This window comes from Balearica regulorum, chromosome 3 (assembly GCF_011004875.1).
Source record: "Balearica regulorum gibbericeps isolate bBalReg1 chromosome 3, bBalReg1.pri, whole genome shotgun sequence".
Lineage (NCBI taxonomy): Eukaryota > Metazoa > Chordata > Aves > Gruiformes > Gruidae > Balearica > Balearica regulorum.
Window position 1 is genome coordinate 81,008,076 of NC_046186.1, and position 12,941 is coordinate 81,021,016.

Below are 12,941 nucleotides of genomic sequence, written 5' to 3' on the forward strand. Positions count from 1 at the left end.
GAACCTACTTAGCTTGAGAAACACTTTTTTTTTTTTTTTTTCTTCCCACTCTCCTGATATTCTGAACTGGCTGAACCAGTTTTGTTCAAATCTTTCCAAAATATTCACATTCGGACAAAGTGCCAATCCGGCAGATTTCATCCTGAATCATTTATATTTCAGAGACCACAGAAAACACAGAGGTTTAGAATGGAAAATGTTACATTGCTTTAACTCTAGGAAAAGCTGCCTGTTCTATTACAATGCATTTGCATGCACATACCTCTTTGCCTCAAAAGTCCTAACATGTTTATTCAGCAAAGCAAAACCAAAAAAAAAAAAAAAAAACAACACTTCAATTAAAGGAAAGAATTCAAGAAAAATGTAAGATATTTTTAAATTATTTTCCAGTGTATTTCAAAAGAAAATATTAGCATATTTCAAGAGCAGCATTGCTAGAATGATTCACAGAATATAAATGCTTCTGTATCAACCACAGCCTTTTAAACAAAAGAGAGATCAAGCATGTGAGAGTACAAATAGGAGTGAAATTTGCAGAAGGAATCATCCAAACTTTGCCTTTGATCTGTAATGCAGACACCTAGATTCGATGGGCCAAATTCTGATCTATTTAGCTAGGGTGTAAACCAGAGGGAATTTCACCCAAATTATTTAAGAGCGCATATAAAACGAGACACAACCATGACCAGAGTCTAATTCAGAGTGTTAGTGTTCATCTTCTCCTAAGTAAAGACCACAAAAGTTACTCATCCTTTTCTGGAGTTAAATGACCTAGTCAGAGGTGAACAAATCCTCCAGCAGTGCGAATGGAAAGTAGTCCTCCCCTTTAGGAATAAGTGAGTCAAATCCTTTACTCATGCAAGCAATCTTGTCCTTGCAAAGGCAGGAAGGAGGATTTTCAGATCAGGTCTAAAACACAGAAAATAGGTTTTAAAAGCTGTAAAAGGCAAAAAGTCTGATCAAGGTGCCTGAACCTATTTGATACACAGAAGATAGTATGTTGCTGATCCAGTTCAGATTACATTCTTTCAAACGTATGCAGTTATGTCAGAAAGGGTATCATTCCTCCTCTCTCATGAGAAAGGTTGCTCATTAGCCTAATATAAGATGTTTTATAACATAGAAATCACGCATTAATGTGAAATTTAAAATACATCTGTGTGGATATAGGTTTATTAATGCCTTGAGAGCTTGCGCTGAGTACTCAGCCCGAACCGAGTTTGTGTTTGTAGTGCAAGAATTGTGTTTGTAGTGAAAGATCCTGATCCTGCAAATGTTTATGCAAATGTTTAACTTCATTCAGTGCGTATTCCCATTGGAGTCAGTCAGACTACTCAGACGTTTAAAATTATATGCTCATGGCTGAGTACTTGCAGGATTAAAGGTTAAGTGCAGCTAGCAGGTCTGAAAATCTATGTGGGTGTTTTGCAATTCCTCACTGCACAGTGGTAACAATGAGAAACAGACTACTCCTCAGCTAAAGACTTGGGAGTCAACATGTCCTTTCCCATCTGTTTAGATGCCAAGAACTATGTTTGTTTAATTTTTCAGCACAGTTTCTGATGCTACCCAGAGTAGGCAGACGTGCTGGCAATAGCATTTGAAAGTGGCTCACTTCCAGAAAATCTTGTTACCCTCCAAGAATGTTTTTTGAGCTGTTAAAACCCCGAGTAGCAAATATTGTATCATGCACATTTTACCTTGAAAATAGCACATCACCCTGCCTGGCCTGTACAGGGTTTGCCGTGACAGGTCTGAATGCATTCAGGCCTTTAAGAACTAAAGCTCTCTCATGCTAAACTTTGATATCAAGAAGGTAGTATCTTCACTTTTAAAGCATAAAGCAATGGCTGTTTCCTCTGATAGCAGCTTTTTTGTGCTGTTTCCCCATTAGAAATCGATCAGCACATTACGTCATGCGATGCAGATATTGTGAACACTGCATTTTCTCACAAAGGTTTGCAGTATCAGCTTAAGCCCTTGTGCTTCCAAGACAAATGATCCAAATCTGGAAGCCCTTCCTCTCTATTAAATAAAGTTCAATGTTCAACATTCCTTGGAGTTGCTCAGTTCTCTAAAGAGAGGAAACTGATTCTTTTCCTATGGGTGGTGAAGACAAAGAAAGAACAACTCAGCCTTTGGTAGGCCTCCCGCTAAAGATGGCAGAAGCCAGTACAAACTGCAGTCCCATTGCCAATTATTCTTCCCAAGCTGAGTCATTTAGCGTGTTGGACTGAACCTCAGCAGCACAAAACAAACCTCTTGCGGCATTCTGTAGGCCGATGATCAGATTTCAAAATGTGATACGGCTCAGAAGCATCTCTCATGGGAGAGCGATGATAGATGAAAGAGAGAATCGGCTGCTGAAACAATGACCTCACCTTTGATTGAGGTAATTTGATGCCCCTTCATTGCATTTATCTGAATTCTGAGGCTCATGCTGGATCTTTCATATCTGCCAGGAGTGGTGAAGACTGATGATCTACTGTCTGAGACAGGTCAGGAAATTCCATCCTTTCCTCTTGAGCAAGACTACGTTGCAGGGGTGCACAGCTGTAGTCCCATAAGTCACTGGAGGGTAGGGGTAAACACTACCTGCTAATACATAATACAAACATCTGTTTTTGAGCAACAAAGACAAATGTGAACACATCACACAATGGTGCTGTAATCTCAACTGGTACTTGGTCTATTCAAACTCATAATGTAGTTCAGTAAGGCTACAGCCAAGTAATTTGAGGTTATCTATCTACGATACAGCTTTGCTACAGCAAAATACAGCTAAATTAGCCTACAATAACTTTCCTGGAGATCAAGAAAGAGGTTTCTGCAAGTGAGAGTGTTCTACCAGAAGCAGGTTTTGCTTCTCTCTTTAAATAAAGTATTTCCTGGCTAATTGCACCATCCTCAGCTCACCGCAGGGAATGTGAGGGAAAGGGGAAAAGAACAAAAGTAGAGAGGAATGAAGAAGTGGTAGGAAGGGAGGTGAGAGTACAAGGAAGCAACATAGGCCTTTGCCTTTCAAAGATACTGCACCATATTCAGATTGTCTCTCTGCAGTGTCTGAATTGGAAAGACTGATACCTAGGTATTGCAAATGCTTCTCTGCAGTGACTGTATATGATTCAGAGGGGGAGAGAGAGAAAAAATCTTTCCTTGCTATAAAATATTTTATTTTCAGCTGGACAGTAGAAAGCATCTCCTTACTTCTTCCCCACTTCCCTTACAGTAGGAGTTAAATAAAAGTGCTTTCAGCTTGAGACATGGAAAGCAGGTCTCCGGTTTTCTGGAGAAGCATCCTAATAACTGGCAATGATAAGGTGCCATAGTGGACAGGCTGAATACAGCTTAGATGTCTTTGAATAAGCTTTTCTTTAAAAAAAAAAAAAAATCATTCTTCTGTGTTCATACTGTTGGCTCCCACTCAGATGCACACAGTGGAACCCATGCCTTCAAAGTGGTATGCTGCCCCATAGCAACCTATCCACGCTATTCCTCCCGGACACAGCGCAGCCTGACAGTCAGCAGTGCTGTACACCCCCAGAGACTCCCCTGCACCGGGTGTAGGATGCCACTCCCCACACACCTGCTTTAGTACCGTGTCTGCTTTTTGCATTACAACTGTGGCTAAACAAACTCCAGTGATGTATTTTTATCAATGCTATAGATTATACTCCCGGATATTGCTCAAAAGTATTTTGCACTGTGCAATGAAAAGTAGTTTTTTTCACACGGCATATATATCATCGATAAATACGTTACTTTATCATGTCCATTTGCATATTTGCCAATTTGCAAAATTTGGTGTTTGGATCCCACAATCATGATAACAAATTACACAGGTCTTCTGTATCACACTCAAGAGCGTATTTCATGTAAGAGGGAAAAGAGATGCTCACAGCTATTTCAGTTCACATACCCTCTAGAAGTCATATATTGATTTCTCCCAAATTTAATCTTTCAGTGCTTTGGAACAGACAGTAAATAGGCTCACTTACCACAGGGGATGGAAACTGACCCTGTTTGTAGTCTTCATGACCCTTTTGGCTTCAAACCTTTATCATCATCTGTTGAAATCATGAAAGATACTATTTCTGAAAACAGGGCCAAAACCAGCAAATCTGGAGAAATTAGTTTTACACTGTTCCTTTTCCAACAGAAGTAGCAAGATCCACCCCCTGTGTAACACGGCTGAACCACAATGAACTTGGCCCTGATGCCTGTCACACAAACAAAATCATTTGAAAGAGAAACTGGGATTGCCCTGCAGAGACCGTGTAGTTTCCATCCCCTTTGTTCTTTCAAGAGTTTCAGGTAGAGGAGCGAGCATTTTCTTCCAAAAAGTCAAACAGCAAATAAAATAACTTTCCATCCTGTTTCTGTAAGCTGAAGGTCTGTGGGTTTGTGAACTGAGGTTAAGATCCTTCTTCCTTTCTCTTTCTACCAGAGTGTCGCTCACTGTTTTCTCTAGTTTTCAAAACTATTTCTGAACTGAGAGAAACATGCACCTGGTGGAAAGATAGTCAAATAATGATTTTACTTTTACTTGTAAAATAGATTCTTCCAGAACATACAGGTGTAAATGAAGCCCTCCCTATTGAAGTAACATTTTTGGGCTCAGGAACTCCCCAGCAAGGTCATTCCTTCCATAAGTCCAAGAGAGATATTTTGCCCAATTGTCATCTCACATGCACTGGTGTAAATTGGGAGTAACTCTATAGAAGGCTGTGTCACTACAGCAGGTTAAAACTGATGTAAGTTGAGAAAAAGAAATAGGTTTTTCATATAGCTCCTTTTCTCACTGAAAGGTGGTAATACACAGTGGAGAAAAAAAAAAAAAAAGGCTTTTGCACAGAGTACTGCACTTCTACAAACACTGCACAGAACAGCCCTAAAAACTGTCACCACCAGAGACTTTGTGCATGGTAATGCTCACAGGGCCACTGCCAGCCCCATAGGCTACTGTGCAGGGAGGGGGGGTGGCAGAGGAGGCAAGGGTAAGGAAGGCATGGGAAGAGGAAGAGGAAGAGGAAGAGGAAGAGGAAGAGGAAGAGGAGGGGAGAATCAGAAAAGACAGGACATGCCCTCTGCTTGGTTACATATGGGCATATACTGGTTGTGTCAGGAAGCCCAGCATGAGGGAAATGCCTTTGCACCATAGCCTCTCATGCATCACTTGTTAAGGAGGGGAAAACCCCCACATTTTAGGTAATGCTTCCTGCTGTGATGCTGGGAATAGAAAACTCTGTGAAGCTGAACAAGAAAAACTCTGTTTCTGGTATCACATCTTTGTAAGCAGCACTTCTGCTGTACACTTATTTTTCTTTCGTGCTGCCTGAGTCATCCCCTCTAGATGGATGTCCCAGGACAGTCTTACAGGAACAAACATCCTTGGCTGTACTGCACAGTATAAAACATTTACCAGCTATTCTTTGTGTGTCCTTGTTTCAGAAGAGCTCACTAAATACTTGCCTAGGGACACAGATGTACCCGCAGAGGTGCAGCGTGACAGTGGCGAGACAAATGTGCATACACAATATTGACCTTGGAGGTCGTACGCCATGTGGAGCACCAGCTGAAATCCTAGCAGTCCACCAGCAGAAATCCTGCCTTTAACCAGTACAGCCCCTGCCAAGCCTAGCAGTGTCTCACCTAAACCATTATTTGTCTGAGTCATTTGCCCTTTCAGGATCCTGCACGCTACGTGCCCTGGAGCAGTTGAGACCCAGAGCTCCGGCTGACAAGAGTGCAGAGCACACGGCGGCTCAACACTACAGACACTGTCGCACCTGAAGGCAAGGTTCCCATCAGGAACAGGGCCGTGTCACTGCACGTGAGCCAGGCACACACCTACGCACTGCAGAGAAACCCTGTACTTAAGAAATTTATCTCCCTGTGCTCCCACGCTTCCCCAGAGCTCTGTCAAGCCACTGGTAGAGGATTTCAGCCAGAAAAAACCCAACATCCTCTGTGCTTGGGTGTCATGGTTTTCCCTGCTTTCTGATGGGACCTTGCAAGGGGCTGGATGTGATGGGAAGCCTCACCTGCTGCAAGACCACTGTTAGCATTTATCTTGCTCTTTCCTGCTTCTATTTCAGTTTATCAGCTTCACAGAGTTTGTCTATCTTCCTGGTAGGCAGATTTCTTTCAAATTTGATGAAGGGCAGTGCGTTTTCTTGCTACAATTAATCACATGTTTTCTGGCATGTGACTAAATAACAATAATTAACCCAGCAGTTGCAGTTTCCCCAGGTTAGATCATGATGCTCTCTGCTGGCTCTCCAAAGCTTTTGCTCGCTGTCTGCACTGCTTTCTTGGCTAGGTAACCTTCAGCGTACTATGTGCTTGAGTAACAATAATAACAGGAAAAATAAGGCGGTTCATAAGATTATTATTTTAGTTAGATTTTCTGTTCTAAAAGCCAAAAAAACATCAGCAGGCCCAATACACTAAGGAGAACTGTTTATTCCCTCTACTTGCTAACACATTGAGCTGTTGTATAGCTATATCAAAGAATTTGATGGGGCACCAAATTAGTTCAGGATCCCACTGGTACTTCAGCTGCTGAATTTGATCAGCCATGATCTCATGAGCCATCAGCTCATGAAAAGAGAGAGAGGAAAGATGGGGAGTTTGCATGTGAAAGACCTGAACAGATTCAGATCTTGAGCACTTGTCTGGGTCAGTCTGCACATGTCATTGTTTTAGTTCTTGAAAAATTCTACTGTGCTGCTGCACATGAAAAAAACCTTGAAATAAAGGGCTTCCAAGAGCCAGAAGAGGTCCTGACAGGACTCCCACCCCCCACGCCCCCAGCTGAGGAAGCAGGGTCCTGTTGGGAACTTGAGGCAGTAGCTGATACATATCTGAGAGGAGTCAATGTGCTTCTGACATCCCAAGAAACGCAGAACCAAAAGGCTCGCACCTACAAGCACAACAGAGGTCTGTATTTGCAATTTTCCAGGTGGAGGAATTTCTCCTTCCAAAGGAAATAAAGTCTTCAGAGAGGAACCTCTTCAATGTAGGAAACCCTGCCAGAGCTGTGCTTTTATTCTGCATGGCCCATGGGGAGTGACGTTACCTAGAGCTGAGAAAAGTTTGAATAAATAAATCAGCTGAGCCAAGGCCTCTTTTCAGTGTGTAACCAGTTACCCCCTTCCCATGTAAATCTTCCTGCCAAGATTTTCCTCTGTTTCCTTGAGAAAAGCCAAGAAGCATTCAGACTGGTCCTGCCACAAGCAGGCTCTCCATGGGTCTGCTAGGAGAGCTGGCAGGCGCAGGCGGCTGGTAACAGCACACGGGGCTCCCCGGATCTGCCAGAGAGACCTGGCCGGGCTACTCAGTCCCCCAAAGCCGCTCGATAGCTGTCTGTGAGATGGCCTGGTCTCAGGCCACTTGTAGTGGATCAGAATCCACAGCACAGGTTGTGATCAACGTTTGCACTTGCATTGTGGGTTGTTCACCGCAACCGAGTACGCTGCTCTCCATCCTGCTGGGCTGAGATACACCCCAGAAAGGAAGCCTTAGTAAAGCCAGCACTGATCCTGTACCTGCTCGATTGGAGAGAAAGGGAACATCGGTATGGAGGCTGTTGATCTGGCACCATTCAGAACTATTAAATTCGCTAAAACCAACCAAAACATAAAGAACAGCTGCAATTGGAATTTAGTGTATTTTCAGCTCATTGTTCCAGTTAGATCTCCACCCTACATAGAAAAAGCAGCATCAAGTAAAGGCAGGATGAATACCTTCTGGAAGCAAAAAGATATATTTTGTCAATTGATTACACAGATGGGAAAACCATACAAGCAGTGGCAAGGTTGACAGCAATTTGGGAGAACTGGTAACATCCCAAAGGCTAAGGAAAGTATCGTCTTTGTCCAATGCTTCTTGACATTTCTTCAGAGAGCAAGTTTGCAAACTGTGTATTTCTGAGTTCAGACAAAACCTTCCAGGCTTGTCAGAAGCATATAAGCTGCAATTGCCAACCCAGGGCTGTAAGACTACTATAGGTGTTGCTATTTCTTTTTTTTCTTTTTTTTTTTTTTTTCTAGAGATGGTTCTTGTAACATCTTGACTCCTAAGCAAGATGAATTCTGTCACTGTGCCAATTCTTAGCACTAGGCAATGGAGGGCAAAGATAAGGCTTCAGATGTGTCCCACTTATATGTCAAAATACTGCAACACTGACAAGTATTTTAGTGCTGCACATTCCCTGAATGCTAAACTTCTTTCTGGTACTATCTTGTGCTCTACAATATGGCTCTTTTTATACTTCAGTTTACCAGTGTCCTTTTTCATTTGCAGTTAGGCTGGTAGGGGAAGAAAACTCCTCACTAAAATTAGGATTGTGTTTTTTCCACACTCAAGTATGTAGCACATGCAAACTATTCACACAAACTGGGATTAGAAGTCCTAGAGCTAAATTACACCTTTTTCATCCTGAAGTGTTCTTTATCAGAACTTAACTCACTATTTATCTTTGCAAGGTTTAAAAAGAATGTTTTATTACCTAGCACAGTATTTTTGTGCCATCCTCAGAGATGATGGAGTGGAGAGTGCACTTACTTATAAAATTTGTGGATGACACCGAGGTGGGAGTGGATGCAAGCACTTCAGAGGATGGGATCAGAATTGAAAATTATCTCCATACGTTGGAGAAATGGTCTAAAACTAGCAAGACAGAATTTAGAAACAACACGTACAAAGCACTACATGAAGAAATGAAAGATCAAATGCACAAATACAAAATGAGGAGTCATAGAAGAGGTGGAGGACTGAAAAAAAAAAAAAAATGTGAGAGCTACAGTAGGACTCAAAGAAAATATGACCAAAGCAGGTAAATCTCCTTCTCCTGAAAGGCAAATCTCATAATGAGATATATTATTACAGGAGTGTCATATGCAACAGCGAATTATTCAGCTCTGCAAGGCACTGGTGAAGACCCAGCTGGACTATTGGATCTAATTCTGGGTGGCTTTTTAAAACAGCAACAAGAATATAAGGTATTTAGAGAATGTGGCCTATCAGAAACATCTCAGATAATTAGCTTGGTCTCTATAAGCTCCAAAGGAAGTTTTTATAATACTTTTCCAGTATATGAAAGACTGACCAAGAAAGGACAACACTCATTTATTCCCTTTGCCCAGTTTTCAGGCAAGAATCCACTAGATCCTGCAGAATGGCAGTTAGATATTGGAGGAAAATCCGAGGCTGTGTAATAATCCTTAGGAGACTTGGGACTCTGTGCTAGCAGAGGATTTTAGGAATAGATCAGCGCTACAGGTATGTTTGATCCCACTTGGAGCAGGGAAATTATCTCAGTGGTTTCATATAGCTTCTCAACATTCTCAATCCCATTTTAACAGCTCCATCCAGTTCCTTTTTGTTTGCAACAGTGTAGTGTTGAAGCTAAGCTGGAGGTGCTTTTCAGTCACTTCAACAACTTTGGCAGATACAAATTCAGTATCCAACACCTTTTCTTTCTCATGCTTTTGTTGAACAAGCAGGGACCATTCCCATCATCTAACTCTGCTACTTGCTTGCACTCGTGGGTTTCCGACAGTCCTGAGGGGATTGCATTCTTGCCCCAGCGTACTGCGGATGTTCCCAGCTACGTGACATGGGTACACTCAAGTGGTCACACATACCCCCCTTCCAGTCACTCCTTGATCTTGTTGTGATATGGATCTCTACTCATAATATTTTCTAGGTCACCCTGAATTTCTGTTCTCACTGCAGTTGAAAACAGAGAAGGTTTAGTCAGGGTTCAGCTGTTCATGAAGACCATCAGGCTCCAATCTCTACCCCAGGATCAACCCCACTGAAGGCAAAGCCTGAGCTGTGGGATGCTGCAGCCCCCCAGCCTGACCCGTGGGCTGCTGTGCAGGTGCTGTGTGAGCCCTGAACTGCTGTGAGCCCCACATCCCTGCCTGCCAGGTTCCAGAAAATGAGGAATCCACAGCATTGTTCCAGTTTACCCCCTGCATGCTGCTTCACAAGGAGTCCCATAAAACAAAGGTCTCTGCCAGAGCCTCAAAGCCCAGCACCCCTGGCAAATCCCTCCTCTCCTGCTGCACTGCAGACCTGCCAACAGCTTTACGATCCAGGGACTTGGAGGAAAGGACCAGACTCTTTCCTCCATGTAGGTTTGTAATAGAGCACCAGGGAGTGCCCGTGCAGCAAGAAAATGAAGATACCACCATCCCCTCACCTGGTCCCTGTCTTAGTGGTCTGGAGTAGCATGGGCACCGTTTGTCCGGGTCTCTGCTCTGTTGTGTGCTGCAGACTGTAGCGCAGTATGAACATGTGTGAGATAACTTCAGGTTATGAGAAACGGTTTAGCTGCAGGAGGATGGAGCACCACACAGGCTGATTTGCCATGCTTCACAGTGGCTCTTACAAGTGATTTTGTTCACAGCCCAAAAACCCCAGCGCTGCAGTTAGCATGGAGAGTAAAGCTGGATGGCAACCTCAGGACTGAGACTGGAGATCTCCCTGGCATCACCCTGCAGTGCTTTCGTTATGGTTGGAGAATATTCCCCTCCCCCGCCTCCGACAGACAACCAAACCTGTGTGAAGAGGTAGTAAAGCAAAATGTAAAAGCTTTCATGCAAGTAATTATTTTCTTGCAAAGTATAAAAAAAGTGCAATTCCTTGTATTTTCAAAATAATTTTTTTGTTCAAAAAAGATTTTAAGTCAGAATAAAGGACGGCTCCTTGTAGAACTCTAATTTGCTCATAACAAGCTGTCAGGCTTCTGATACATCAGCGTGCACCAAGAAAAGTCACTGCCTGGATGCACTCAAGTGAGTCCTAGCCACCACAGAAAAGCTCAATAAAACTTCTGTAGAGGGAGATTCACACTTGCACCCAAAATGCAGGGGCTCAGGTACACACCATTCAGCCACCACCAGACTTGACCAGTTCTTCTCCTACCTCTCAGCAATGATGCATTTCAGAAAGTGAAAAATCAAAATTTGTTTCCACAACATTCTGTTATTTAGCTTTCCACAGTAACATTGATTTTTCTTTTTTCTCTTGCACTTTCTCAGCCATCCAATTCTCCATCCTCCTGCCAGATTCTGAGCCCTTCTCTCATGCAGACAGGCCCTTTGCTCTGCAGAGCATCCCCCTGGGTTCACTGCCTTACCCACAAGCCAGCTGTTGTTCATAAGGACAGTAAAGTTCTACTTGCTTTTTACTTCCATTCACAGACTATGTTTCCTATCCCATCAACATGTTAATTTTAACATTTTTCCATCCTTCAGCATCTCCTTTTTCTCCTTCCTTTCACAGCTCTTAATTTTTCTTTTTTTTTTTCTTCCCATTCCCCAGTTCCCTCTCCCAATTGCCCCTAAGAAAAGTGAACACCCAGTAAAATTGTCTTTTTTTCCCCCATCTCTTCTCCTTTCCTTCTCTTCCAGTCCTTTTCTCTAATTTTATCCTTTCTTCCACTTACTTTTCTTACTACACCCAGGGATATGTTTCCTCAGCCATTTACCGATTTATTTACTTCTATGTTTATTGCTTTGGGCTATTGTCCTCACAGAAGCCCTCACATTTTTCACATTTCCCATCAGTTCCAATGTCTCCTGCAGCTGGGGTAAGTTTCTATACTCGACCCCTCCAGATGTGGGTACACTACAAGCCAGAGTACCAATTGCAGTTGATAGAATGCCTAGTTTTACATTAGCTGAGTATTAAAAACAGCAGGACTATAGCTATGCAGGGTTTAGTATGGACTGCAAAGTCTGTCCAAGATCTTAATAAATACACAGGGGTTTAGCTGTGGCTCCGCTCTATGCCGCAACAGCCACACGAGGCCCAAGCGAGCTGTAAGCACATCCTTGTACACTTTACGTGTAGTAAAGTAGCTGTAAGAGGCAGAGCAGGGAGCTCACAACCTCCACGGTCAGGGCATGGCAGCCTTTCACCGCCTGTACCCCATCCCATGTTGCTCCAGAACGCTTGGAGCAATGCAGAAGCTCTGCTGGAGTCCAAAGGGGGATGTTCCCAGGGCTTTCCCAGGAGAAATGGCCCTGTCTAGAAATGGCAATGGAGAGAACTACCCCCCCTTTCCTTAGGTACCCCTTCCCCACAACTCATGGTACCACAGCACATCTCTGCCTAGTTTGCCAAATGCGTGGGAATATAGCCTTGTGGCTGCTCCCTGCGGAGCTCACAAGGAAATAATCTTCCCCCAGATCAGTGGGACCTTTTGTAGCCCCTTGGTGAGCAACGTGTAGGGGGTCCAAGCAGGGAAGAAGGTAATGCAGGTTAACTTTTTGGTTGTGCAACACCTCACATCACCAAACGCCCTGCTTGTGTGCTATTCACATCCAGGAGAATTTTGCTTTTGTGTTCAAAGGAATAGGAGAAGCCTTGTGGCATTTGCCTCCGATAAGATACAGCACTTTTTCAGCGTGCGAGAAGGAGGATAAAAGAAATAAGAGAAAGAAAATAAAAGGAAAAGCAGATTGGTGTGATTTAGGAATGGGGTACTGGCATTCCCACTGCAGCTGATTTAAGTCCCAGTTTCTCAGCAAGGCCAGATCCCCAAAGACATTTGAATGTACAGCCAGCAAACAAAACAAAGAAGAGCTTGGTACCTAACGCACCCGTGTGAAACTCTTTGATGGTAAGCCCGTAAGATAAGGGAGTGAAAGCCAGACTCACCAGAGGACAACACGTCAGTTTAACTTGGCTGAGAGTCAGGCTCTGTGTGCATTTCCTACACAGTGTAGAAAACTGAGCTCATTGGCAATGCTCAATAAATAAATAGGGATAACAAAATTTGAAGCACGACCAAAAGGATACCCAGAAATTACTTGTGTGTGGAATTCCCTTAGATATGGCATGTTGCCTTCAGCACAGGGAAATGCACTTGCATTGGAAGCTGCCAGTAAAGTCACTGTTACTTTTCACCAGTTGTTCCAGGG

General features: G+C 43.2%; 1 long non-coding RNA gene across 1 annotated transcript; it reads right to left on the bottom strand.

The window, feature by feature from the left end:
- Positions 1-395: 395 nt before the first annotated feature.
- Positions 396-7,920, bottom strand: LOC142601036 (uncharacterized). Its single transcript, XR_012834591.1, has 3 exons — positions 3,999-7,920; positions 2,382-2,598; positions 396-909 (listed from the first exon to the last, which is right to left on the bottom strand). It is a non-coding gene; the product is annotated as an uncharacterized LOC142601036 (long non-coding RNA).
- Positions 7,921-12,941: the final 5,021 nt, after the last annotated feature.